Source organism: Zosterops lateralis (assembly GCF_965231275.1).
Source record: "Zosterops lateralis genome assembly, chromosome: W".
NCBI classification, from domain to species: domain Eukaryota; kingdom Metazoa; phylum Chordata; class Aves; order Passeriformes; family Zosteropidae; genus Zosterops; species Zosterops lateralis.
This window is the reverse complement of record NC_139801.1, coordinates 10,497,236-10,523,341: the sequence shown is the minus strand read 5'-3', so window position 1 is coordinate 10,523,341 and position 26,106 is coordinate 10,497,236. Positions and strand designations below refer to the sequence as shown.

Sequence of the window (26,106 nt, the reverse complement as noted above, 5' to 3'; positions counted from 1 at the left end):
AAGGGAGAAAGGGTCGAGAGGAGCCTCAATTGATGGCCCCATTGAGGGAAGCGATGGGGGCGCAAGGAGAGAAAGTAGTGATTAAAGTCCCATTTTCCCCAGGCAATTTGATGATCTGGAAGCAGTCAGCAGGGTCATATCGGGAGGACCCAGAAAGAGTGGCTCGCGTGGTTAAAATGGTGATAAAAACTCAGAACCCGGATTGGAATGATTTACAAGTTTTATTAGATACATTAATGGACTCCACTGAAAAGGAGATGGTATTACGGGTCATGACGGAGAGAGCTAGGGAAATGGTGCGGTTGCAGCTGGCTGAGGGAACTTTGAATGATTTGGTGCCAAGAGAGGATCCTGGGTGAGACCCGAACACAAACAGGGGTTGGAAAAGGCTTAAAGACTACCAAGAGTTGCTGATTGAAGGAGTTAGGACTGGAATACCTAAAACTTTAAATTGGTCTAAATTATATTCTGTAAGGCAAGATAAAAACGAATCTCCTTCTGCATTTTTAGAACGGCTAAAAGAGACAGCCAGGAGATATACTAATTTGGAAGTGGAAGGAGAATCAGGAAAATTACAATTGGCTTTGATTTTTATGAGGCAGTCACAGGAAGACATTAGGAAAAACTTACAGAAATTAGAGGGGGAAGACACAAGAAATTTAGAGAAGATGTTGGAAGTTGCTTGAAAAGTGTATAATAATAGGGAGAAGGAAACAGTAAAAAGACATCAGGCTAGCATGTTAGCAGTGCTACAGCAGGCTGTGGGGGGTGAAGCTAGAGGAAGGGGAGGTATTGGTCGCGGGAGAATTCTACAAAGTCAGGGAAGAGGGGGAGCTGGGAATGTGTTTGGGGTCCAGGGAAGGTTGGATATTAATCAATGTGCATTTTGTAAGCAGATGGGGCATTGGAAAAACGAATGTCCAGTGAGATTGGGAATGGGGAACGGAGCAACTACTATGGGAAATATGGGAACTTTCGCTTCAGAAACAGCAGATGTCGCTCAAGCATTTGTTTTAGGAAACTATCAGAATCAGAGCTGACAAGACCGGGATCTCAAGGTAACCCTAGAAATTGGGGGACAAGAACATGAATTAAGAGTGGACACTGGAGCAACACATTCAGCATTAAACACAAAATTAGGACCATTAAGTGATACTAAAATTCAAGTTGTGGGGGCTATGGGAAAAATTGAAGAAAGGGCTTTTCTACAGCCCCTAGATATTAAATTTGGAGGGAAGGTGTTTGATCATCAGTTTTTATATTTACCTAACTGTCCGGAGTCTCTTCTTGGAAGGGATCTATTGTCACAATTAAATGCAAAAATAATATTTGAAAAAGGAAGAGTTAAACTGGAAATACCAGATGAACAATTGTCCAAATTATTTGTAATTAAAGAAGTTGAACCTACCCCCGTCCCAGAGGAAATAGAACAGGCAGTAGTACCTTGGGTTTGGGAAACAGGAGTCCCCGGAAAATCCAAAGCAGCCCAGCCAGTGGTAATTGAATTAAAGGAGGGAGCACAACCTGTTAGGGTGAAACAGTACCCCATAAAGTTGGAAGCCCGGAGAGGAGTAGCCCCTTTAATCACTCAGTTCACTACGCTAGGGATACTACAGGAATGTGAATCTGAATTCAATACCCCCATTTTTCCTGTAAGGAAGCCAAATGGTAAGTATAGACTAGTGCAGGATTTAAGGGCAATAAATAACATTGTCAAAGACATCCACCTGGTGGTGGCTAATCCGTACACTTTGTTGACATCTGTTTCAGAGAAATTCCAATGGTTTACAGTTATTGATTTAAAAGACGCCTTCTTCTGCATCCCACTGGAATTAGAAAGTAGGAAATATTTTGCTTTCGAATGGGAAAACCCGGATACCGGACGAAAAAGGCAGCTCACTTGGACACAGCTTCCCCAAGGATTTAAGAATTCTCCTACAATTTTTGGAAATCAATTAGCCAAAGAGCTAGAGGAATGGAAGACGACTCAGGTAAGAGAATCACCCTTCTCTTACGTTCTCCTCCAGTATGTGGACGACATCTTTTTGGCTACAAAACAACGGGAGGTCTGTTTAACCCTAACCATAGAACTGCTGAATATGCTGGGACAAGGAGGATATCGGGTTTCGAAGGAAAAGGCCCAATTAGTCCAAAAGAGTGTGATATACCTAGGCTGTGAAATCTCAAAGGGGGTAAGGAAATTGGGAATCAATAGAGTTGAAGCTATCTATGCAATACCCACACCTAGAAACCACCAAGAATTAAGATCCTTTTTAGGAATGGTGGGTTGGTGTAGACTCTGGATACCAAACTTTGGGCTAATGGCCAAACCCCTTTATGAGGCTTTAAAAGAGTCTCAACTGCAGTGGAGCAAACCACAGGAGAAGGCCTTCCTAGATCTGAAACAGGCCTTGAAAGAGGCACCTGCACTCGGCCTACCAGACTTAAATAAAGACTTTCAGCTATACGTCAATGAGAGGCAGTGACTAGCCCTGGGCGTACTAACCCAAGCCCTCAGATCATGGAAGAGGCCTGTTGGGTATTTCTCTAAACAACTGGACACTGTGAGCGCAGGATGGCTGGCATGCTTGCGGGCAGTGTCAGCCACAGTGATACTGATCCAGGAGGCCCGAAAATTGACTCTGGGGAGAAAGATGGAGGTGTTTGTGCCCCATATGGTACTGGCAGTTTTGGAACAAAAAGGGGGGCATTGGATGTCCTCTAGCAGATTGTTACAATACCATGCATTGCTCAGAGAACAGGATGATGTTGAGCTCAAAGTGACTAATTGCATCAATCCAGCAGAGTTCCTACACAGTGAGCACAATGAGGGCGAATTAACACATGACTGTATGGAAACCATCGAACAGGTATACGCTAGCCGACCGGACCTGAGAGATGTGCCCCTGGAGGTGCCAGACTGGGAACTGTATACCGATGGATCCAGCTTTGTAGAGAATGGAACCAGGTATGCCGGGTATGCGGTGGTGACCCTCACGCAGATGGTGGAAGCTAGGGCCCTCACTCCAGGAACATCTGCACAGAAGGCTGAAATTATAGCATTAACCAGAGCCCTGGTCCTGAGCAGTGGGAAAAAGGTAAATATATGGACAGATTCAAAATATGCATTTGGAGTTCTGCACGTACATGGGGCTTTATGGAAAGAAAGAGGACTGTTAAGTTCACAGGGGGCATCCATTTGACATCGGAATGAGATCCTGCTGCTACTGGAAGCTGTGTATAAGCCAGTGGAAGTGGCTGTGATGCATGTGAAAGGACACCAGAATGATGAGGGAAAGATTTTTCGAGAGAATCGGCTGGCTGATTTAATCGCACGAAAAGCTGCCAGAGAGGTCTGGACTGAAATGGCGCTGATTCCAACAAAGGTAGGACCGGTACAACCTTATATGGGACAAAAACCCAGTTATTCCGCTGAGGATGAGAAATTGGCACAGCTGGTCCAGGCCCAGAAGAATGCAATGGGATGGTATGTGACTGGGACTGGCCAAGTAGTGGTCCCTACCAAATTGATGAAGGTGATTTTAGAAACTGAGCATAATAAATGCCACTGGGGAGCAGAGGTATTGGTAAAATTTCTGAAGAGGGAAATTATCTCTAACCAGATGTTAACAATGGCTAAACGAGTGAATGCCATGTGCCCAGTGTGTCTTAAAAATAATCCAATAGTGAGGAAGCAGATACAACTAGAGAAATTACAGGTAGGGGCAGAGCCAGGAGATTATTGGCAGATAGATTTTTCTGAATTGCCCTGATCACAAGGATACAAGTATCTGCTGGTGTATGTCTGCACATTCTCGAGATGGCCAGAGGCATTCCCTTGCAGAACTAATCAGGCCAAAGAAGTAGTGAAAACATTATTGAGAGAAATCATTCCGAGATTTGGGGTTCCATTGGGAATCTCTTCTGCCAGGGGACCTCATTTTGTGGCAGGAGTGGTACAAACAGTTGCCCGACTGTTAGATGTTACTTGGAATTTGCATACCCCATGGAGGCCTCAATCCAGCAGGCAAGTAGAGAGGATGAATCAAACCCTGAAAGGACAGATTAAGAAAATCTGTCAGGAGGCCAAAATCCAGTGGCCTCAGGCCCTGCCATTAGCCTTGTTAAGAATTAGGATTAAACCCCGGGAGAGGATAGGAGTAAGTCCATACGAGATACTGTATGGCAGACCATATCATGCTACAGTATTAAAGGGAGACCCTCATGTAGTAGGGAATGATGTGCTCTTTAATTATGTGTTGTCTCTGAACAAGGTACTCACTGCCCTAAAAGGAGCCCTGCAATGGAACAGACCCCTGCCGCTAGAAAATCCTGTCCATGACATCCAGCCGGGAGACCAGGTCTATGTGAAGAACTGGAACACAGACCCCCTGAAAGAAACATGGGAAGGCCCGTGACAAGTGATCATGACCACCTTCACTGCAGTAAAAGTCGAGGGGATCGACAATTGGATACATTACACCCGAGTCAAGAAGGTGCTGGCCCATTGGGAAGTGCAACCATTAACCCCCACTCGAATGGTGTTCCAGCCCAAGATCTGATTCTGACGGTTGGGTTCTTGCTGATCTGTTTATTACCTTTAACCAATGAATTTTTAGTTATTACAGAACTCGAACCCAAAATAGTGATGATGGAAGGAATGAATGTGTCTATGACCTGTCTGTTCACGGACAACCAGAAAGTTGGATCCGAAGAAGTCAATGTAAGGTGAAAGAGACAGGGGGCAGAACAAATTCATACAGGTATAACTATGGTTTGGGATAAGGATGAGCGAAAGGGAAATACCACCCTGCAACTATCCAATGTCACGATAAATGACAGCAACGTTTATCGTTGCGTAGTCTAGATAAGAGAAAGCTTTGATTATGGGAATTTCAAATTGAAGGTTTTACCATGGGATACTGGGAAAATAAGTGAAAAAAAACCTGTAGCTGTGAATGTAACTCCAGTCTCAACTCAGGTGGATATGTGGGACGGACCTCCTTTGAGAATAAATTGTACCTTCAAATTGGAAAAGAAATGTTATCAGGATATCCAAGTCAAATGGTGGAAACAGAATAAACATCAGCAATGGGAAAGACAGCTGGGGAATATAAGTTGGTGGACTCTGGGAACTTATGGGAAGGGGTGGCTGAATTATACTGATCCAAAGATAGGAGAGACAGAGGGTATATATCTGTGCATAGTGTCCTGTGGAGGGAAAGGGAATTTTGGGTTATGAAAGGTGGAGGCAAGGGCCCACTTAGGCTCTGAAATTAAGGCCCAACATGGAGAATACCAGGTAACCAAAGGGAAGGATGTGATTCTTACTTGTGAAGTTAAAGAAGGCCAGCATTTTTCCGAGTATGGATGGTGGTTTGGGAAAAATTTAACATCTGGAGGGAAGTATCAGATAGAAAGAAGATTAGGAGAATCAATTATCCTGATAGTAAGAAATGTGCGGCCAGGAAAAGATGAAGGCATTTACTGGTGTTGGATAGCACAGGATGATTGGTGGGCACATGCAAGAACGACGATGTACCTAGGTGAGATGAGAGTGACTCGGCAGGTAGATAATGAGGTAGGGTTACCAAGAAACTCTAAACAGGAAAAATCTGGTAGTAGGACTGATACGAGACTTTGGGAAAACTCAGAATGTGTCATCCATAACTGCTTGTCTACCTTTACCCCATGCAGCAGGGGATCCCATACCCTGGGGAATTATTCCTATCACTGAAATGCCCCCGATCACCAGAAACGGGACAAAGGAATGTAGGAAAGAGTTGTATAATCGTACTAAGTGGACAGTTAAAACAACAACTCTCCGCAAACAGTGGTCATCACCTGGAAGCAGAGGGGATTGTGAAGCCTTAACCAATTCCAAATTTATCACGATTGGACGATTCAAAAATGTAGGATGGTGTGAATATGATGAGGTACAATCACATAAAATGCCCACTACAAAATATTACTATGAAGTGGTTTGCCAAGATGGCAAGGAAGAGTGGACTACATGGCAAGCAATCTGGGGGCCAAGCTTGCTGGAAACATATAGTTATCTAGGGAAAATTGGATGGTGTATACAATGGACTGGTGGAAAGAACCAGACACATACCCATGTTTTGACAGCAGAAACAAGTCATAGGAAAATGACAGAGAAAGCAGAGTCATGGAATTGCACAAGGGTAATTACGTGTGATACACCAGGAGAGCAGATAGGGCTGGTACCAGTGAAGATTTTGCTTAAATGGGGATGTGAATGTAGAGGATACAACCACTCTATAAAAGGAGAATTAAAAGGGCAAAAGCAGGTGAATTGCAAAACTACTACCATAAGGAGTCCAGGGAATTTAGTATGGGTCATGGGACATGGAATGTGGACCACACATATACCTATAGATGGATTGGTAACCCAAATAACGTTGGGAGTGCCCACATTATGCCCATTCTGGAAACAATCAAGATTGACAGATTTGGACATAGGAAGGAGGAATAAAAGAGAGGTCATGGAGGGAATAAATCCAGAAGATGAGTGGCATGAACCATCAGGAGGGGTCAAATTAGGTTGGATGTTAGAATCATTATTTGCTCCCATATCGACCTATAGAAATAGGGAAATGCTCTACCGGCTTTTGGGACAAACTGAGAGATTAGCATCAGCCACTAAAAAGGGGTTTAAGGATTTGAATTTGCAGCTACAAGCAACTAGTAGGATGGCTATACAGAATCGAATGGCATTGGATACGTTTTTATTAAAGGAACATGGTGTCTGCGGGTACTTACATGATAGAACAGATCATTGCTGTATCCATATCCCAAACGTTACAAAGGAAGTAGAAAAAGACATAAGTCAATTGGAAGATATAGAGTCTAAGATACAGGAAACCAAAGAAGATGCTGAACACAATTGGATTGGAGCAATTTTTAGCTCTTTAGGGATCCAGGTTTCTGGTTGGATATCCTCTGTTATTCAATATGTAATAATGATTATAATCTTGGTTGTGATTATTTTTGTAGCATATCGTTGTTTCTTAGGAATGATCTTCAGGGAAAGGATGCATACGAGAAGAGCCATGAAGGCCATGACCCGAAATGAAGTCAGGACAAGAATTACTCCACCACCATCTTATACAGAGACTGCTGCATGAAGAAGAGAATTGAGCATCCTTGCAACTGGTTGAAGAATGCTCAAAAGGGGGGGAGTTGTTGCCATAAGGCCTCCGTTAGCAGTAGTTAGGCTAAGGAGTTGGTTCCTGTGCAGGCCCATGGGAACCAAACCTGAGAAATGAGGCCTGAGAATCTGCAGATACAAGGAACAATGTTTAAAGGACTTAGTAGAGCATGTAGTACATATAGGTATACAAATTACTTGTGAAATATGATTACATGGTTACCAATAAAATGTTTTCTATGGTGGGAGTTAAGCTCAGAAAATTAACCTTAATTTTAGCTAAAGCAAGTGTGCAAAATTTATAGCCTTTAGAAAGGTTACCTGGAAGATGAATGTGAATGTTTAAAGTAAAGTACGTAGGAGACTGCACGTAGGCTGATGAAGTAAGACTTGTAACAAATGTATAAAAGATGAGCATCTTTTGTAACCAACTCGGGACCCTGACTTTGAGATGCTAGTCCTCAGGTCCCCAGGGCCCTGAATAAAGCACCGCATAAACTGACACTCTGTTGGTTTGTGTTTTCTCTCGGGAACGGGCAACGTGCAGTGGGGTTTGCCTGGCACAGAGCCCAGGAAGACACAATCTTTGATTTTGGTCCATGTGAAAATCATCTAACACAGAGAAGAATTGCAAGTCACAAAGGTGTTACAGAGAGTAGTGTAGTTATCACTGTGTAGAAGATTTTGTAGTTTGGGTTTTTAGAATGTAGATGCAAAGGGACAAGATGGTGGTTTTAGGGCGGTGCCCTGGGTTCTTCTTCTTCTCCCTTGGCATCCATCTTCTGCAGTGACGTGGGCACAAAGTAGTTTCAGTGGATTGGATCAGAGTAGAAATGACCCTGTTAGTGTAGGTGATAGACATTGGCATAGAATTGTAAACAATGGGTACATAGTTATCTGTATAAGAGGTAGCGATCTCCCATCACAGGGGGGAGTCACCTCGTGTCCTGGCTGCTGTGAACATCTTGGCCGGACACAGGGGAATCACATCGTGTCCAAGCTGCTGTGAACATCTTGGCTGGACACAGAGAATTGTAAGATAAGAACTAATAAACAACGTGAGAAACCAAGAAAACCAAGACCTTGAGACTCCTCATCATTCTCGCACTGCACCAAGCTCAGCACAGATACAGAGACACAGAGTCAGACAACAGACCCTAAATCCTTCAGAGGTCAAGAGGGAAAATCACTCCCTCGAGCCCACACGAACCACCAGCCTTGGAATCTCGGGTGAGAAACAACCAGATTAAACCCGAGAACATGGGCCATTGGTCTACCCAAATTGGATCAGAAGTTTTTCAAGTCAGTTTGGGTGTGTCACACGCACCAATGACCCTTAGACAAAATTTGACTGCATAAAAATTCCCCACTGAGATAAAACATCTCTTCCCCACAAGATCAGTGGCGCAGAGACCACAAACGGCCTGACAGCAGCTACTCTTCCTTCAGGCCCTGTAATTTGCACTAGGTATTGGCTCTGATAGCTTTGACTGTTCCCACCCACCCTTGAAAGGACTTGGAGGACTGGCATTAATGGCCAATCATTAGGCCATTGACTTTGAGAGATAAGACTTATGTCTGCACCCGTGTCAATAAGTCTGGTTAAAATTAACTCCTTGCTTTTCAGAGACACTTTACATTGGCATGTGGGACACTAAGAAGTGATATGTTGTGTCCAGAAAACCTGTGGTATTCCTGTGGAACCAAACCCGCCCCTCCTCTGTGTAGCTATCAGGGGTGCAAACAAAGGACCTGCCGGGAAAAGTATAAGCTGAGCAATTTTGCTGCCTGTGGGGATCATGCAGGGGGGGTGCGGGGTCCAAGCTATGATTTTTATTTCTCCAACTGTATCAGAGTCAATGACTCCTGGCAAAACAAGCAGTCCTGTCACTGAGATAGAAGATCTACTTAAAAGCAAAGCATGGTAACCCTGTGGTAAAGGACCACAGATCCCTGTGGGGAGACAAAACACTGAGGAGTTTGTTAACGCTACTGTGTTACTGGTTGATATGTCCAACTCAATGGAAGCTGAAGGTTGGCTCTGGCAGCTGTGGCTGGGAATGTTATAAATAAAATGGGCAGAGATAATATTTTTCTCCTTAAAATGCCTTTATTAATCAGCTCTTACAATGGTTGCTCGAGGGGTTTTTGGCTGCCTGCTGCGCCGTGGAGGAGGAGGGTGCTGATCAGCTCTGCTGCAGGGAGTTGAGCAGGGCTGGAGAACTCTTCCCTCGCTGGGAGTGTTCCCAGAGTTCTGAATTGCCTTTGTTTTCCTCGGGGGTCTCACTTCTGGCTTGGCACTCTTAAGTCACGGCGAGTCACAGAAACTGGAAAAATCAGTTCCTCCGATACTTTAGGGTCCACACGGCCTAGCATTGGTTCTTGTGTGTTTTAATTTTACTTAGTTTTATTTTTATAAGGGGTTTTTGGTGTTAAAAGAGTCCCGAGATGCACTTGGGGTTTCTGATTTGCATGTGGGGTCGGCCGGGGCGGGCGGCTGGAGACTCTAACGACCGCATGGCAGTTTTGCAGCAGTTATGGTGTCTCGGGGGGTCTCGCGCTGCCTCACAGCGGCGACAGCGTTTGCGGGGATTTGGGCCGGGGCTTATGAGGTGGGAATGGAACGTGGCGGGCGTGGGTTCCCTTCTTTTGGAACGGGGCGGCGGTCTGGCGGCCCGGGGATGCGGCACGTGGTGGTTTTGCGGGCTTTGGAGTTTTCTGCGCTGGGGATCAGGCTGGGATGCGCCGCCTCACAGCGGCGGCAGCGGCGGGGGGTCTGGGCCGGGGCGGGTGGCTCTGCGGGCCCCGGGATTCCCCCGCGCCGGGCTCGGGCCGAGGACGGGGCCGGCTACGCTGCGCTGGGAAGCCTGAGGCAGAATCTTGACGGCGGCGGCCACGGGCGGCCGAGGTCCTCGCGGTGGGCAGCGCTGGGCCCGGGCCGGGACTGCGGGGGCAGGCGACTCAGCGGGGACCGCAGGGAGCCAGCCCCGCGGCGGCATCTAGCTGCCCCGCGGTGAGCACGGGGGGGAGCGGCCAGCTTTCCCTTCCCCTGCTTCGGCGGTGGCAGTGCTGGCTGCTCCGGCGTCAGCGGGGGTGGGGGAGCCGCGGTGCTGAGCTTCTTTGAAGGGAACGGGCTCTCGCTTTCGAGGTCTGTTTTTAAGGTGGTCCGGGGGGTGCCACGGAGGTGGCTTTTTACTGTTACATTACAAGATAAACATTCCAAATTTCATTTTTATCAGGAAGGCTGTGGAGCTTGTGTTTTCACGTGTCACCATCCCGCGCTGCGAGACGAGTTTTCCTGCAAAGGCTGGCCATTTTTGTGAAATTTAGAACGACAGGAATTAGCAAAGTGAGAACCCTTCTGGCAGCGAGGGCATAAACTCGATGTTTTTGCTTTTTGTGCCTTTTGGCAGTCTTTTTAATGTGCCCGGGCTTACCGCAGCCAAAACAAACAGACTGCTTCCCAGGCAGTATTTTCAAAGTGGCAAAGGCTTTGGCTATGCCTTGTCCCATGGCTTGGTAAGTTACAGCTGTGGTATGCTGCAATGTCCCCAGGCGATTGCAAGCCTCAGTCATCTGAAGCAGAGTGGGCTCAGGTTCTGGGGGTAGAGTTTTCAAAAGGCGTTTGCAATCCTCATTACCATTTTCAACAGAAAGTTTTAGCAGTACCACTTCCCTGGCTTGATCATTATCAATTTGTCTTTTCAGAGTTTGTTTCAGTCTGTCTACAAACTGCATATAGGGTTCTTGTGGAGCTTGCTTAATATTTATGAAGGATTGTTGCGGGGTTTTTGCATCAGGCACTTTGAGAAATGCATACCTAGATGCCTCAGTGATCCCCTCCAAGGCTTCTCTCGGCAAAGCAGCCTGGCCATTAGGATCGGTATGCGCCCCCTCGCCAGCCAATTTGTCAATAGTTAAGGCAGCCAGGGCTTGGGTTGCATGCCCTGCATATGTTAAAATTAAGTTTTCCAGTCTTTTTTTCCACTGTGCCATGAATATTGCATATTGTGTTGGGGTGAGCAAAAGGTTTGCCAAGAATTTAATGTCACGAGGAGTCATCAGGTGGGTAGTGAAGATTGCTCTTAGTAAATTGCTGAAGTAAAGGGACCCCAGACCATATTCTGTCGCTGTTCAGTGCAGTTCCTTAATTTCTGAGTGGCCTAAGGGCTCCCATTGCAGATTCTCCCCCCCTCGGGCCGAGTTGCACGGGGGCTACAAAGATTTCTGCCTCAGTTTCAAAGTGTCTGTTCTTAAGGGCTTTCTTTTTTATGTGTAACCAATTGTTATGCATTTTTGGAGGGAATGGGTCCAGATCTTTTTTGGGGCCAGGGTCGAAAGACTCTCCGTCGCTACTAGAGTCACTGTCCACATAATTAATTAACATTTGGCGGCTCCGGGGTCGCTGGTGGGATAGCGGCAAGGCTACAGGTGGCGTCTGTGCTCTGTCCCTGGCTTTTGTCGGGGAGGGGGTGCGGACGGGAGAGAGAGAGTGGGACCTGGGCCAATCAGATTTTAACACAGCTGCAGGGACCGTCTCTGCGGTTGCCTCACAGGTTACCTCGCTTCCCCCCTCTTTTTTAATCACTTCCATGACCGCCCTCCAAGCAGGGAGCAGGCGAAGCTCTGGCTCGTGGCCAGGCAGCGTAGCCAGGTCGTAGAGTTTTACACCGACCTTGTCCCAGTAGCAGAGAGTAAAAATAGAAGAAGGGATGGTGTCAGGAAATATGCGTGACACCCATTGTAGGAGTGACTTAAAGTCCCTCTTAGGGATGGGGGATCCGTGCTTGCTCAGAAGGCATAGCATGGTTTCATAGACGTCTCTCGCAGTGGACATTCCCTGTCCCATATTTTTAGTTCCTCTGGCTCACCTGTCACGTCGCAGCGTACAGGGATTGTGGGCCCAAACACGGTTCTTTCATCGTCACAATCAGTTCCAGGGGTGTCACTGATTGCCGTCAGATAGTCGGTTCTTCTCCGGTCACATGGAGCACCAATTATCGGCAATTTATGGAGAGACGGGAAGACTGACCATGATTAGAATTCTATTTTACTCAGGTTTTCTAAGAACTTATATACCATTTCAGTAAGGTTAATAATTTCTACTACAATAATTAGGTTAAAAGATCATACAAACAACTCATGCATTTTGCAACATCTTCATCGTAGGGGGTTGATTGAATCTTCTTCCTTAAGCAGGTTTCTAATCCCATCTTCTCATAAGCTCAAAGTTCTGTTTGTCCTCACCATGGCATCCTAGTCACCAGACTAGATATGCTAATTAAGTCTGTCTCACTCTCGAGAATTCCCACAGCTCGGGACAAGTGGAAAGAATGAATCAAACTTTGAAGGCTCAATTATCTAAATTAATGCTAGAAACTAAAATGTCCTGGGTAAAATGTCTCCCATTGGCACTTTTGAACATAAGAACTATGCCTCACTCTGAGACCGGAATTTCTCCATTTGAAATGTTATATGGAATACCATATGAACATGGGATGCCCGTAGGGCACCCCCTCATGGAAGATGGCCAAGTCCAACCCTATTTAGTAGCTATAAACCAGCATTTTCAGGAACTGCAAAAGCAGGGAATGGTGACTCAAAGTACCTCCTTGGGGTTTCCGATCCACAAGATCTGGCCTGGTGATGAAGTGTTGATCAAAACCTGGAAAGACATTCTGCTGGCACCTCACTGGGAAGGTCCCTTTCTTGTCCTTCTTACCACAGATATAGCTATTTGGTCTGCTGAAAAAGGGTGGACTCACGCATCCAGAGTTAAGAAAGTGGAGCACTGAACAGAGTCTCCCAAGTGGAAAGTGACCTCTTCCCCAGGGGACTTGAAGATAAAACTACAGCGCAGTAGTAAATGAGCAACTGGGACCAGATAAGTTGCCGAGTGCCTGGATGTGAATGCTTTCCTTTTGTACATTTTAAGTGTGTATACTGCAAGGAGATTTGGGTTGTTCACTGCAAGGGTGGGGATCAGCCAAGGGGTTTGTGTTTTAAGTGTTTTTAGGAGGAGTCAAGACTGATTTACTGGATTTTAGTGCTTGCTACTAATTCAGGTATATTAGAGCTAGACTCCCCGGAGTGGTATTTACTATTCCAAAAGGGAGTGAGGGGTAAATTGGATGAAAAGGCAAATGTCCTTGAGGTCGAGTGTTGAAGGACCAATAAGGTACCTCGTAGGGCAGTCCCAGTCAGACTTTCGAGGTGGAACATTTTCAAAATGAGGTTTGCAGTTCAGACTAGCTTTGGCATCCTTGAAGAATATCCTTGCTGCCGTGAAGATGGTTTACCTCGCCGTTGGTGGCACCCTAATGGGCAAAGGCAGAGGGATATGCCTGTGGGGAGTCCTTCTATTCCTGAGCCTAGTCATGTGCGAAGTAACCAGAGGGCACACCAAGGATCAGCTCAACACTGAAAGGCAGGAGGACGAATGCCGGCAGTGTCTGTGAGCTATCCGAAAGGGGCAGGGAACCCCTAGAGGAGCCCAGTTTGACTGCCAGGCTGATACAGCAAAGGGGTACTGCACCTACAACGGCGCTCAATACCGAACTTGCAAATTGGGAGGGGAAATAATTTGCCAAAGTCTAAAAGCAGAATCTGAAACCAGGAAATCAGAAGCTCGCTCCTCTCATGTGTTAAATAAAAGAAATGTGGAAGAGATAACTACTATCCCCATTTGTCAGCAGTGCAATCAGACAGTATGGATAGGGGGAAAGACCAAATCCACTTTTGTAGGGTACTTTCAAGTGAATAATTTGTGTTATGATAACAACCAATTAGAAATGTGCAGAATGGGTGGACGGACCTATTGGGTAGGAAAGAATTTAAAACATAATGGTGAATCCACAAGTAGTAATGAACCTATAATGCTCAACCTCCTCGAAAGTAATGATGATCGAATTTGTTGGCAATATGATAAAACATTTTGTTTTTCAAGAAATAAAGAGGGGTTGGACCCTGAAAATAAAATAAAATAAAACAGGTATCTCAGGAATTGAAAAAACAGGAATCTGAAGCCAGGAAAAAGAGGATGGAACAGGAGAGATTGAGAACACTCAGCGAGCATTACGAACAGTTAGAGAAACAATATGGGGATTGGGGCCTGCCAGTCTCAAATCAGAATCTATTTATCAATCTGATGCAGGAAATAGCAACCGAACTAGGTTTATCCAATTGCTGGATTTGCAGTGGTCTGAAGTCAGTGGAGAAATGGTCTTGGAAAGGTGAGAGTTTGTCTCCAGAGCAGCTGTTAAAATGGGATAATAATCAGATTTCTAAAATCATGCAGAGGCCCGAGGGGTGGATCCTTGACCAATGAATAATTGGTATGATTTGTATAAGCAGAGAAGGGAGAGAGTATACGGAAGTAGTCAGGTATACTCCCTGCATATACACTCTGGCAGTAAATTCAAATAATAAAACAAAAATCTGTCAACCTGAACCCTCAACAGGGTATTGGAGTAAAATAAAAACGGAAGGGTGCGAGTGGATTGACATGATTGAATTATGCTGGCATAAAAGCTCTGGAGCCAACCCTTACCAATCTTTAGAGAATCTGAAGTGTTACTGGAAGGATCCTGGGAATGTGAATGTGAGGTGGAAGGCTCCTGATGGGATATATTGGATATGTGGTAAAAAGGCTTATAGCGAGTTACCACAAAGGTGGAAAGGTTCATGCACTTTGGGAATGATTAGACCTTTCTTTTTCACATTACCTAGATCAGAAAGTGGTTTGTTGGGGGCCTCTCTCTATGAGACATTGAGAAGAAGGAAAAGGAGTTTGAAAAAAGAGCTCCCTATACCTGGGGGAAGCCAGAAATGGGGAGAGGAAGAATGGCCGGCAGAAAGAATAATAGAATATTATGGACCAGCTACTTGGGCCCATGATGAGAGTTGGGGATATAGAGCCCCTATCTACTTACTGAATAGGTTGATAAGACTTCAAGCTGTGGTAAAGATAGTATCTAATCACACTTTGGATGCCCTAGAACTACTGGCCAGACAGCGCTCCCAAATGCGAGCTTAAGTGTATCAAAATCACATTGCTTTAGATTGCCTATTGGCTGAAGAAGGGGATGTATGTGGAAAATTTAATGAATCAGAATGCTGTATAGAGATTGATGACTATGGAGAAACAATTAGGGATTTGACAGCCAAGATAAAAAAGGTAGCTCATGTACCGGTGCAGAAATGGAATTCCATACTAAAAGCCTCATGGTGGAATCAGTTATTTGAAGAAGGGGCCTGGTGGAAAAAAGTGATATTCTTCATCTTATGTTCCATTGCAGGAATTGTATTTTTACCTTGTTCGATACCCTGTTTCATCCGATTGATCCACTCAGTAGTACAGGGAATGCAAATTGCTACCTTACCCATGGACCCAGAATTGGCATTAGAAAAGAGTGGTCAATCTAAAGTCTCAAAGATATTGGCTCAGGGAGAAAAAGGGGAAAAGAACAAAGCAGCTGTGGCTTTGGCAAAATTTGAAGAAAAAGTAAAAGATAAAAAAATAACCTACAAGGAGTATTGTGAATCTTCCTAAGAAGATTGAGACAATTCAGATAGGTGTGTTATAAATGCAACGGCAAAAATCGGATTAATAAAGAAACAATTTATTAAAAAACAATCCCAATCACCGATAAAGAGAGAAACCACAAATAAGACGAGCAGCGCAACGCTGGGTGGACAAGGGGTTCGCACCCTAAGGTACAGATTTCCCAAATCCACACGGAGCGGATCGCAGCCCAGGGTTTTAAAGGATTTTTCGTGTCCCGAGGCAAAATAGGTGCATGGAATAGTCCAGCAAATAGTCCAAATACATCTTTGGATGGGTTTCCCGGATTTGTCAAACTTTGCAAATTGTATTCCGGGAAGGTTCCTTTCACATGCGGATGGGGCCCGCCGATCCATGGTTATTCCGATGCGTAGTCCCCGGCGGAGAATTCCCCTTCATTCAGGGAGGAATTTCTCTGTCTGGGTATGATGTTGATTCTTATCTGGGTTGGCTAGTGTCTTTGTTCATCCTGATGGCTCCTGTCCTGTTCTTTGTCTCAGGCTGGGAAACTGCAGCAGGCTAGCTTGGAGGAAATTTTTCTACAAACTATACCTTTTCACATTTTTATATTAACACCAATCTAACATATATTTCTATATTCTTTTATCACAAATTTTTACCCCAATGTCACATTTATCACAGTCCTCCACCTAATAATTTTATTAAATTAAAAATTTGTGCTTCTTTATTATATTTGTTTCTTGTGAAGAGGACTATTAATACCAATTGGGATCATAGTCCTCTTGAGAAATCTCACCACATCCCTGGAGTGTCTCACTTTCTTCATTTTTTTCCCTTCAAATCTTTTCAGGGTCTCTGCTGCCCTTCTGTTTCTTCCTTTCTCCTCTAGTTTCTAATAAAGCAAGGGATCAAGCAAAGAAGAATAATAATACCTGCAACCGAACAGGCTATGAAGAACACCAAAAAAGGGTTTACCGTGGAATATACCAGGGAAGTTGATTGTCTTTTTCCTCCCACCCATACAGTTTTGTTGCACCGAATACAAGCTGGGACTGGAGGAAGCATCCTGACTCTACATTTGCGTATGACATGGGGAGCTTTTTTTCTTCCCACAGTAGGAATTCTTGACTGCCCGTCCTTAAGACTTACCCCTGAGTGGTGACATAGGACCTCCCCTTCCAATTCACAGAGACTGAATCGAGTGCCATTAGACCAACAATAACCTCTTTGTTGCCCTGGAGGGCAGTCAATTATCTGTCCAGTTAATGTGGCAGTCAGACACTGCTCACACTTCTCTGGGGGACGCAGCCCCAGAGGCACCTTGGGGATGGCCCCCTTGGTCAAGCACACGGCTAGACTCAGGACAGTCAGGATTCCCCACAGATGTACTCCTCTGCCTCGCCCTTCGCCCATATGTAAACATATGACGGGGAAGACCATCTTCTCGGCAGCAAGGATAAGCTTCAGGGGCCCTTGTTGTCCTGACAGCGAATTTCCTTTTATAGATCGCCCACCGGGACAGTTTAATTGTATCAGTTCTGCACGGTACTTTGATAGTCTTCCGGCACTCAATTGCTAAAATCTCTGCCTTGGCATCCAATTTCCCTTTTATCCCCTTTTTGTAAATTTGATACCACTCAGGAGAATTGAGTTCCAAAAGCCCGGCCCGTGTGGCAAGTATTAAGAGACGGCTAGTGTCCTCCTGCTCTTCAGTTAGACAATTGGTGCACAGCCCCTTCGGTCTGTTCCCTCCCCAACAATGAGTCACCCAAACTTGTTTACAATATACACACTCTAAGTGAATAAAAGGAAAGCAATCACAGTTAAGGGTGATACAGCTTATCTGATTTGTCATTTGTGGTGACGCTGAAGCCTAATTTTCAGTTCTCCCAGAGGGGTGGTGATCCTCCAATCCGAGGTGTTTGAGTCCTCAACCTTTTTTACCCTTGATGAATGAGTCCAGCCTTTTTCCGCAGTTTAGACCGCAGTATCAGTGGTGAGGAGGACAAGGAAGGGTCCTTCCCAGTGTGGGGTGAGGGGAAGTTCTTTCCAGGCTTTGATCAGCACTTTATCTCCTGGCTGTATCTGATGGATTGCGAATCCCAGAGGGGCACTTTGGGGAATAAGTCCACGCTTTCGGAGATCCTGTAAATTTTTGTTTACAGCAATGAGATAAGGTTGTAATTGTGCATCTTCGACTTGAGGGTGTCCCACCAGCATTCCATGTTTGTAGGGCATTCCATACAACATTTCAAAGGGGGACAACCCGGTCTCAGAGTGCGGCATAGTTCTTATGTTAAGCAAAGAGAGAGGAAGACATTTGATCCAAGACATTTTTGTTTCCAGCATAAGTTTAGACAATTGAGACTTTAGAGTTTGATTCATCCTTTCCACCTGTCCTGAGCTCTGAGGATGCCAAGGGGTATGGTACTGCCATCTGATGCCCAAAGCTTCTGAGATTTGTTTGATAATTCTTGAAGTGAAATGTGTCCCTTGGTCTGAATCAATATAGTCAATTATTCCATACCGAGGGATAAGTTCCTCTAAAATTTTTGACACGGTCTGTGCTGTAGCTTTTGCCCTGGGGTAAGCTTCTACCCAATGTGTCAATTTGTCTACTATCACCAATAGAAATTTGTATTTCCTAATTTTTGGTAATTCTGTGAAATCTACCTGGATCCTTTCAAATGGTCTATATGAGAGAGGACGACCCCCTCAGGCAATTTGTCTGGATCTGGATCGATTCACCTTTTGGCAGACGACACACCCTTGTACCTCTTGTTTGGAAAGTTCAAAAATCCCTTTGCACCCGAAAAGCTTCAGAAACTGTTCTGCCAACGCCCGGGTTCCCCAGTGTGTTTGTTTGTGCAATCTCTGCAAGATTTTTCTCGCCGCCCCCCTTGATATTAATTCCCTCCCGTTGGGCAGCCTCCACTTCCCCCTTTCTAAGACCCCTCTGATCTTCTTGAATTCCTCGGTTTCCTTTTCAGAAGGGGGCAGAGGGAATTCAGGGGCTTCCTCCATCGTCACCTCAGGGACACTCACCATGAGCAGGGCTGCTCTTTTAGCTTCCCTGTCAGCTAGATTGTTACCACGGGTTTGGAATTGTAATCCTGTTTGGTGCCCCTTTACATGAACCACTGAGATTTCTTTCGGTTCTCGAATACCCCCTAAGATTTGTTTAATTATTTCTCCATGGATCAAGCCTCTTCCCTTCGTATTTATCAGCCCTCTTTCTTCCCAAATTTTCCCAAAACTATGTACCACTCCGAAGGCATACCGAGAGTCTGTGTAGACAGTTCCCCTTTTACCTTTCAGCCACTGGAGGGCCCTTAAAAGAGCATAAAGCTCACAGGCTTGGGCTGACCAACTTGTTTCTAGGGGACCTGATTCCACCGCCTCTCCCAATTTACCATCCACCACAGCATATCCTGACTTCCTCTTTCCTTCCACCACCTTTGCAGAACCATCTATGAACCACTTCTCTCCTCCTTCCAATTCCTGATCCTCCAAATCAGGTCTTACTTTCGGCTGAAGCTCCACAATCTCAGCACAATCATGTAATAATTTTTCTGAGGCTTCTCCAAACAGAAATTGAGCAGGGTTCTGTGCAGAGGTAGTCTTTAATTCCAAACCCGAAGAGCTGATTTGAATGGCCTCGTATTTCAGAAGCCTGGAATCAGTTAACCACTTCTCTGCTTTCTGTTGCAAGATATTTCTCACATCATGAGGGGTATAAACTACCAAAGGCGCTCCAAAGGTTACTTTCTTAGCCTCCTCAACCAAGAGAGCAACTGCTACGATTGCTTGCAGGCATGTAGGCCACCCTCAACGGACAGGATCCAAAATTTTGGACACAAAACCTATAGGTTTTCTTTTTCCTGCCCATTCTTGGGTTAGGACTCCTTGTGCTGTCTGTCCACTCACATTCACAAATAACTGAAATTCTTTATTTATGTCTGGTAACGTCAGCACCGGAGCAGTCATAAGGACATTCTTTAATTTCTGAAAATCTGATTCGTCCTGCTCAGTCCACTTTACTCTGTCAGTGTTTAACCTTTCATACAGAAATTTTACCTTTTCACTAAAGTCCCCAATCCACTTTCTGCAATATCCCAGGAGCCCCAGAATCTGCCTAATTTGTCTTTTGGTTTTTGGTGCAGGTAATGCTATGATACCTGCCACACTTTCAGGGTCTGTTCTGGGTTGACGGTGCCTCCTATCCTATCCCATATCGTGGACTACCTTGTTAGGTCTAGCAGCTGTCCCGTCCCATCCCCCCCCCCCCCCCCCCCCTCTTTCAGGGAGGAGACTGGGACTATTTTGCTGTTGGCTCTGCTGGCATTCGCTCTTCTTCTTCTCTGGGCTAGCCTCGCTGCGCTTCGCTTGCCACTGTCTCTCTTCTTTACGCTGCTCATTTTTCTCTGTTTCCGTTTTTTTTCCTTTCCCTTTCTTTCCCTTCCCCCCCCCCCCCCCCCCCCCCCAAGATTTTGGACCGGCACTGGACCTGACCTGACCTGAGAAGTCCGAGGATCTCCGGGGCCCGCGAAAGAAGCTCTGCGCCCTCTCCCTCTCAGTAACCTGAGCCTTTTTTTTTTCTTTTTTTCCCTTGTGTCGGGGGGTGTTTATTCATTTGTCAATAAACCGGTTTTTTCCACTTTGTTTGAGAAATTCCTTCCCAAACCCAGGGCTGGGGGAGGGGTGGTAGAGGCTTTGTTATTAGGGGATTCCTTTGGAGGTTCTTCCCTAATTCATCCAAAACCAGGACAGGGTCCAACTTCTTTTTCCCTCTAGTTAACCAATGTCCTAAATATTTTACTTCGGGCTCCATGAATTGCAGCTTGGATTTCGAGACTTTCAGACCCTTCTTTCCCAAAAAACTCAACAAAGCCACAGTACATTCTCTCACACTTTCCTCAGTGGGTCCAGCTATTAACAAGTTGTCCACATACTGCAAAAGCTTTGTCCCCTCCCTCGGGATGAATTGAGCCAACAATCGTTCTAACGCTTGTCCGAAAAGGTTTGGAGATTCCACAAACCCCTGGGGGAGGACCATCCACCTTAGCTGCTGCTTTCTGTTTGTATCCGGGTCCTCCCACTGAAAGGCAAAGTAATTTTTACTTCTTTCGTTCAAAGGGCAAGTCCAAAAAGCGTCCTTCAAATCAATCACACTGTACCATACATCCTCAGGAGAGAGTCTATTCAGCAGGGTATAGGGATTTGCCACCACCGGCAACCTAGTTCGGGTTCTGGCATTCACAGCTCTTAAATCCTGCACCAGTCGAAAGCTTCCGTCGGTTTTTCTCACAGCCAGTATGGGGGTGTTATGCTGAGACATGCACGGCTCTAGAGTACCTCCCTTCAAGAGGTCATCTATTACCTGTTTCAACCCCTTTCTCCCTTCCATCGGGATGGGATACTGTTTGACCCTTATGGGGTCCTCAGGGTTTTCAATCTCAATGTGAATGGGTTCGATTTCCAACCTCCCTACCTCCCCTTTCGAGTGCCAAACCTCCAGATTAATTTCTTCCTCGTCCTTAGCAGTAAGCCTAAACATTTTTACCACTAGTTCTGAACTTTTTGCAATCACGCTAATTCCTAATGCAATGATCATATCTCTTCCTAACAAATTATAATCAGCTTCTTCTACCAGCAACAAATCTCCCAAGCAAATTTTATTTTCAGATTCAATTTCTTCATTCTTTATTACAGGCACTTTAAAGGGATCCCCCTTGGCACCAATCACCATCACTCTCTCCCGACTAGTCTCACATCCACATGGCAAATTTTGTAAAGTACTTCTTTCTGCCCCAGTGTCTACCAAAAAAATTACCTTCTGTCATTGGGGGCCCACTTTTAATTTTACCAGGGACTCTCTGGATGTTCTGGTCCCCAAAGTGAAGAGCCCCTGACACTCCTAATCCTCCTGAAAAATTTTCTCATCCTTCATCCTTTTTCGGCAGTCCCGCCGAATGTGCCCTGCCTTTTTACAATAATAACATTCTGGGAGTTCCTTGGGGTTGCCGGGGTTGCCTTGCAAAAGCCCTGAGGCTTTCGGGGCATTGTTTTAAACTTACCCTGTGCCTGTTCTTGCTTCTGAACTTCCTTCACTGCAGCCACTAAGACCTTAGCCTGTAACTTTTGTATCTCCCCTTCCCTTCTCATGTATACCTTTTGGGCCTCTCTTAGGAGTTCCTGCAAGCTCTTGTCTTGCCACCCATCTATCTTTTCTAATTTTTTCCTAATGTCCTCCCAGAATTTGGCAACAAATTGAGTTTTTAGCAGAACCTCCCCCACCGGAGAGTTCGGATCGGTTCCAGAGTACATCTGCAAACTTCGCCACAATCTCTCAATCCATTCAGTGGGAGATTCGTCCTTCCCTTGACATTCACCAAAAACCTTGCTAATGTTTTGGCCCCTTGGAACCACTTCTCTTATACCTTGAATTATGATATTTCTTAAGTCTACCATATTCCGCCTGCCATCCTCCGTTTGCGCATTCCAACTTCGACTAGTGCTGGGCCACTTTTGGTCACCTGGCGTCCCCTGCGGATTGCGCCAATCCCAATCTCTAATACCTGCCTGCTTTATCATTTCTCTCTCCTCATTGTTAAACAGAGACCTTAGGATTGCCATAAGATCTTCATAGGTATAGATACTACTTCCTAAGAACTCATCCAGCCTCTCAGCCACACCAAAAGGATCATCCAACAACCGTCCCATCTCTTTCTTAAAAGCTCTCACATCTCCTGTATTGAGGGGAACATTCACAAACCCGATAACCCCGGGGGCCATCGGTACTTCCCTTAGAGGAAGTAAACTGTGTCCCTCATTTTCACTCTCTCCCCATTCATCACCCATCAACCTCGCTTTCAAACATGTTCTACTAGTGGGAGGGGAACTGATGGCTGTGGGTTGTCTCCCCTTTGTGGGCTGCGGGGGTGGAACTGCCATTTGTGGGGCAGAGGGGATTCCCTCCTCCGCTCGGGCGGACCCTGGTTGCGGCGGCAATGCCGGCAAGGGTGGGTAAGTTTGTTCCCGGCTTTGCACAGGTGGGATCTCGGAGGGGACTCCCATGGCCATAGTGTCCGCCGGCAGGGGCGCCGCCGACAGACCCAGGCTGGACGGTAGAGGAAGAAGAGGGGGTGGCAGCAGTGAAGCCGCCAGTAGGGACAAGGGACAGGAAGCCTGTGTCGTTACGGACATAGGGCTTCCCGCTTGGGGTACTTGTGCCCCTATAGGTTGGTTTTGGGGGTCCAAGGGAGCCGTAGGCACCACTTGGTCCAGCAAGGGCGGCGAGGCCAGCCTATTGTAAGGGGGTGGGAGATGGTCTAAAGGTTCCCAGGGCTTGGTCCTGGTTCCGGGACGCCCTTTTTGCTTTATCAGGAACAACCCCGCTCTAGTACTCAACCAAAGCCGGGCGTATTCCCTCTCCTCAGGATCTGAGGGGTTTTTATTTTCTACATAGAAATTCAATTAATTACATGTCCATTTCTCAAATGTTCCCAACACCGGCCACGTAAGGTGGATCCTCAACTCTTTGCCTCCCCACACGTCAACACAATAATATATCATCTTTTCTTTGGATTTTTCTCTCCTCTGGGGACAATCTCCCCAATGCTCTAACATCCAGCCCAAGGGGCTATTTCGAGGGATGTTGAGCGTTCCCTCCTCCTTTTCGGAGAGAGGTTTCCCTGATGTCTTTTTCTGGGGTTTACTCTTTTTCTGTCCCATGTTTTTTTGTGTGTGTGATTTCTTACCAGTCTTCGACTCCTTCCTGAGTCAGTTCTCCGCCTTTGCATTGTGTTTTGACTTTCCCGGAGGGATCGGGGCTTTTGCCGATTACTCACCCCTTCAGCGAGCTGTGCCGAGGGGGCCCTTAATCGGCGTTCGATCTCCCTCTGGATTTTTCACTTGGACCCTTACATTGGTCCATTGACTAAAAGGGGTTACCAGTTCCCGAGCTCAATAGGATGTACCCTTCCCCTTTTAGCCACCTGTGATTGGTCCCCTGAGACTTTCCCCAGTCCCAGGCTTGACGAGCAATATGAGAGAAAACTTTCACACAGAATCGCTTCCTTCGCGGCCGACCGACTGCAACCTTGAAGCCCACACTCGCTTCGTGATCAGATCACATCTCACACACTCGCCCGATCACCCACTCAACCAGCAGTACTTACAGCTCCTTTTCCTGCGTGGATGTCTTCGTGCACTTAGACGTTTTATGAGTAAAATCAGCCGCGGCTTTTTGAAGGCCCCGTGCCTTCCCGAGCTCTCTTTTGCCCCCAGATCCATTTTCCCTCTGTCCTTTTGTGGTTTCTCGTTCCTAAATTTGGTTCGGGTGTTCGGAAGGAGCTACGGGGTTTCCCAACTCACCAGGCCGCCAAAATCAGCGGGGGTACCCTCCTGGACAGCAGGTCCCTGCAGCTTTCTCCAAATCCGAGTCACGGCACCAAATCTGTTATAAATGCAATGGCAAAAATTGGATTAATAAAGAAACAATTTATTAAAAAACAATCCCAATCACCGATAAAGAGAGAAACCACAAATAGGGTGAGCAGCGCAACGCTGGGTGGACAAGGGGTCCGCACTCTAAGGTACAGATTTCCCAAATCCACACGGAGCGGATCGCAGCCCAGGGTTTTATAGGGTTTTTTGTGTCCCGAAGCAAAATAGGTGCATAGAATAGTCCGGCAAATAGTCCAAATACATCTTTGGATGGGTTTCCCGGATTTGTCAAACTTTGCAAATTGTATTCCGAGAAGGTTCCTTTCACATGCGGATGGGCCTCGCCGATCCATGGTTATTCCGATGTGTAGTCCCCGGCGGAGAATTCCCCTTCATTCGGGGAGGAATTTCTCTGTCTGGGTATGATGTTGATTCTTATCTGGGTTGGCTAGTGTCTTTGTTCATCCTGATGGCTCCTGTCCTGTTCTTTGTCTCGGGCTTGGAAACGGCAGCAGGCTAGCTTGGAGGAAATTTTTCTACAGACTATACCTTTTCACATTTTTATATTAACACCAATCTAACACATATTTCTATATTCTTTTATCATGGATTTTTACCCCAATGTCACATTTATCACAGGTGGGAGGATGATTAAGGGAGTCAACAAGCCTTAAATCTAGTGTTTTATGTTTAGTTCAGGTTTCTTTCACTATGGGGTGCAGGGAGCACTATTGGTGTGAAATGGGATGAGGTTAGGGTAAAGATAAATAGTCACCTCGAAACATCTTGCTCAGAATTTACCAAAAAGCACAAATTAATGTGTCCATGTAAAAGGGGAGGACTGTTATGGGGAATGTACTGTATAAAATAATTTGTGCTAAAATAAAATAATATAAAATAAGAAAACAGAAGCCAATTCCGGGAAGGCTGGTTTGCATTCGTAAGGAGATGGGTGGCTCCGGCAGAGAGAAATGAAATCAACAACAGAAAGGGGAGTCACAACCTCGGAGATGGGCCATCAACGGTGATTAATCAAGGATATGCCAAATCAGATATGCCTTAACCACTGCGCCCACCCAATGTTGCCTTCTTGGAAATCTCATCAATTCATCGGCTCTGCTCGGAAGCTTATTCAGGAGGACTAGAGTCTCAAAAGAGGACACATGAATATACAATCTGAGCAAAGGTGGACAAAGAAACCCTGCCTGGGGGAAAATAAACGGTATAAAAACTGGACACATGGTGGCGGGATTTGTGAACGGGGGGGATAGGTGTGATAGAGGCCTGTCCTGCGTTCATCCAGTGTCAATCCCGGGATCGGGACTGTCGTTTTGTCTTGGCTTTCCGTGTTCACTGTTACGCGAAAAATAATTTATTTTTTTTATTTATTTTTCAAATCCAGCTGTCTTATTTATAACATTTTGTATTACAACATTTGTATTTTTAATATCCCTAGTAAAGAACTGCTATACCTATTCCCAAAATCTTTGCCTGACAGCCTTTTAATTGCAAATTCATAATAATTTGAAAAAGAGGGGGAGAGGCTTACATTCCAAGGGAAACTCCAATCTTCCTTGGAAGATACCTGTCTATCCAAACCAAGACAGTATGTTTCCGTCCCTGGCAGTGAGCTCGGTCCTCCGGGGGGGATGGATGGGCCTCCCGGCCTGCTGGTCCCAGCAGATGGACTGCTGGAGACGGAAGAGCGGGGGAGCGGCCATGCCTGGCTTGGTGCCAGCCGCCGCGCCTGCGGAGATGACAGAGACTCCGAGGGGTGGGCAGTCTGTCACGCCCCGTGCGGGGTGGGTGGCACCCCTGGTGGCTCCATGGTGGGACCATGCTAGGGGCAATGCCAGCCCCTCCCCGCATCTGCCCCGCTGGGCACAGTGAGTGCCGTTGCTTGCACTGCAGGGGCTGGCCCGGGCCCAAGTGGCCCTGCTCTGTGCCCCGCCCCCTCTGGGGG

At 46.0% G+C, this 26,106-nt stretch overlaps 1 long non-coding RNA gene across 1 annotated transcript; it reads right to left on the bottom strand.

Moving 5' to 3' along the window:
- Positions 1-15,826: 15,826 nt before the first annotated feature.
- On the bottom strand, positions 15,827-25,845 carry LOC310922294. The gene is made up of 3 exons (XR_014592386.1): positions 25,693-25,845; positions 24,072-24,153; positions 15,827-17,840 (listed from the first exon to the last, which is right to left on the bottom strand). It is a non-coding gene; the product is annotated as an uncharacterized lncRNA (long non-coding RNA).
- Between the last annotated feature and the right edge of the window lie 261 nt (positions 25,846-26,106).